The sequence below is a fragment of the Rhagoletis pomonella genome, unplaced genomic scaffold, assembly GCF_013731165.1.
Source record: "Rhagoletis pomonella isolate Grant_MI unplaced genomic scaffold, Rhpom_1.0 Rhpom_scaffold_00003, whole genome shotgun sequence".
Taxonomy (NCBI): Eukaryota; Metazoa; Arthropoda; class Insecta; order Diptera; family Tephritidae; genus Rhagoletis; species Rhagoletis pomonella.
This window is the reverse complement of record NW_023458557.1, coordinates 34,998,896-35,002,137: the sequence shown is the minus strand read 5'-3', so window position 1 is coordinate 35,002,137 and position 3,242 is coordinate 34,998,896. Positions and strand designations below refer to the sequence as shown.

Genomic DNA, 3,242 nt, shown 5'->3' with positions numbered 1-3,242 from the left:
AGTGTTGTGCGTGTCTCCCGAGGCAGATGAAGCTCCGTCTCGTCTATGTCCGGGGGTGGTATGCCTAGAACGGCATTCACAGGTCTAGAGTCTACATAACTCGAGACTGAGTCCCTGTGAATGCCGTTCAGGGCCTGTCGGTAAGCTGTTGGGTCCAGAGGTTGCTTAATGAACCTCTGGACTTCGTCCGTCAGTTCATATAGATGCCTCCTGACGTGCCTAGGCGAGGGCTCCTCAGAAAGCAGCTGTCTGCTTGGGTGGCCACTTCTGTGGCTCCCAATCAGGAACTGCTTGCAGAGCATTATATTGTGCTCCTTTACAGGGAGCATTTGCGCCTCGCCGTGTATGTGGTGTTCAGGCGACATCAGGAGGCATCCTGTCGCTGTCCTGAGTGCGGTGTTCTGTACAGTCTGTAGCTTCGTCCACTGCGTCCTACTAGTCCTTGGCGACCACACTGGCGCTGCGTAGTTCAAAACCGGCCGGCCTATTGCCTTGTATGTTGCCAGCAACGTTTCTTTGTCTTTGCCCCAAGTACTGCCGGCTAGCGACTTGAGGACCTTGTTGCGGCTCTGTACTTTATTGACAATAGCGGTTGAGTGCGCAGAGAAGGAGAGCAGGCTGTCGAATGTTACTCCGAGTATTTTGGGGTTATTCACCATCGGAATTGGTGTGTCATCGACGTGAATCCCCAGCGGTAGCCTGACCTCCTTCGTCCAGGTTGTGAACAGGGTCGCGGAGGATTTCGTAGGGGAGAGGGCTAGACACTTTGCAGCGACGAAGCGAGAAAGTTCGGAGAGATACCCGTTTACTTTCGAACACAGGTCATCAATTCCATTCCCAGTCGCCATGATCGAGCAATCGTCGGCATAAGAGACAATCGAGACTCCCTCTGGTTGTTGAGGGAGTTTTGAAATGTAAAAGTTAAACAGTAGCGGGGAACCCACCCTGACACCACCCTGAGGAACCCCCTGTTTTATTTTTCGCTGTTTACTCGTTTTGTCTCTAAACATTACCGACGAATGTCGACCACTCAGATAATTTTCCGACCACTGTTTAAGCCTCTGTGGGAGAGAGGAGGCCTCTATATCTTCTAGTAGCGTGGAATGGCAGATGGTGTCAAACGCCTTTGACAAGTCCAACGCTACTAGAATCGTTCTCTCACAGGGACGGTTTCGGTTAAGGCCACGAGTTATCTGAGTGTTTATGGCGTTAAGTGCTGTTGTTGTACTGCTCACTTTACGGAAACCATGCTGATGCTTCGCTGGGGTCAGGTGGTTTGTGAAGTACGGGAGTAGCAAGGCCTCGAGTGTCTTCGCTACCGGGGAAAGGAGTGTTATCGGACGATAAGAATCTCCTTTGTTGGCAGGTTTCCCCGGTTTGAGCAGTGGGACCACTCTCCCCACCTTCCAGATGTCTGGGATGATGAGAGTGGCCATTGACAAGTTGAGGACCTCCGTTAGGTACGCTACCCCCGCAGGACCCAAATTTTTCAGCATCAGCATGCATATTCCGTCGGGACCCATGGCTTTGGAGGCTTTCGCCTTCCCGATGGCCACCTGAACTTCACCGCAAGTGAAAGCAAGGGGGGCACAGGTTGTTGGCAGTTTGTGCAGCCTTCTGGTCACTCGACGCTTGGCTTTGTCCACCGGAGGATGCAGTATGAGCTGCCGGCTAAAATAGCTCGCGCATCGCTCCGGGTCCGACGAGGCATGGTCGCCGAAGGAAATTTCGACTCTGTCGTCGTGCTTCGTCGGATTAGACAGTGACCTCACGGTTGACCAAAGCTTGCTCACACCAGAGGTGAAATTACAGGTCTTCAGATGCTCCTCCCACTTCTTCCGCTTATGTACGTTTACTAGTTGCCGAATCTCCGCGTTGAGATCCCTGATACGGGGATCTCCGGGATCGGCCTGACGAAGGCTATCACGCTCATCACCTAGAACAGCCGCTTCGGCAGCGAAGTTTGGACATGGGTCCGATATACATCGTGCCGGTATGAAGCGAGCTGCAGCAGCAGTGACAGCCCAGCGGAACTTACGTTCACCGAGATGGACGTCGGTTGGTGTGGGGAGCGCTGTGAAGGTGTTTTCGGTAAACTCTGCGTAACCTTTCCAATCAGCTTTAGAAAAGTTGATATAGGTCCGGTGTTTGGCGGAGGCAAAGTCGGTTGGTTTATCTATCGAGATGACTATGGGTAGGTGGTCTGATGCTAGAGTCAGCATAGGTCGCCATGTTATGCTGTTTATCAGGCCAGCGCTGACTATTGTGATGTCTGGCGAGCTACTGCAGTTACCCATAATCCTGGTGGGTGCGTCGTCGTTCATTGTGCAGAATGTCGAATCGTCTATCTGCTCAGCCAAGTCTGTTCCCCTACGATCGTTTGACAGGCTTGAGTGCCAAAGATCGTGGTGCGCATTAAAGTCACCTACTACCATACGGTTTTCACCTCTGAGGAGCGCACCTATATCAGGGTGATACCCTGCCGGGCAGCAGGTGACAGGGGGTATGTTAAATATTTCGAGCTCGACATCGCCTGACCGGATAGCGATGCCCTGACATTCTAGGGTGGTATCCCTGCGGTCGATGTCTGCTTCGATTAGACGAAACTGCACGGTGTGGTGCGTGATGAACGCTAAGCCATCACCATTATCTCGCTCGCGATCTCGACGGTGCACGTTGTACCCGGCGCAATTCAACAAAGTTGAATTGCTGTGCAACTTCGTCTCTTGGACCGCAGCTATCAATATACCATGCCGACACATGAAGACGGTTATCTCCTCAATCTTGCTCTGTAGCCCGTTGCAGTTAAATTGAAGGAGCTTCATGTGGTTCGGGAGACGTGTCGTGATGTGGGGTGTAAGTGATGTGTGTGTTCTTGCCGCCGTTGGCTGTGTGCGCTGCTGTGATGATTGCCGGCCTGTGGTGGTGGCGGGGGGGCGTCGCAATGGGGGTCTGCGACCGAGCAGCGCAACACGGGCCCTCGAAGTTCCCAGTCCAATCTCGCGTGGTACGCAGACCTGAGCATGCCCTAAAGTGGCACCAGCCAAGGCAGGTGTTGCACTTGACTGATGTCACATTACGGAATATCCTGGTCTGACATACCGTGCAGATTGTAGGGGGAACCAGGAGTTGTTGGCGGCGGCGTGTGGGTGGTGGTGCGGTTGTGTGTGTTATGTGGTCTGTCGTGGCTGTGGTATGGTCTGTGGTGTTATTATGTTGTTGTGTTGTGGTGACTGTGTGAG

General features: G+C 53.0%; 1 protein-coding gene across 2 annotated transcripts in view; it reads left to right on the top strand.

The window, feature by feature from the left end:
* The window catches only part of LOC118735166 (F-box/WD repeat-containing protein 5), a 135,847-nt gene that overhangs the window by 1,954 nt on the left and 130,651 nt on the right, over positions 1-3,242 (top strand). The window lies entirely within an intron of this gene.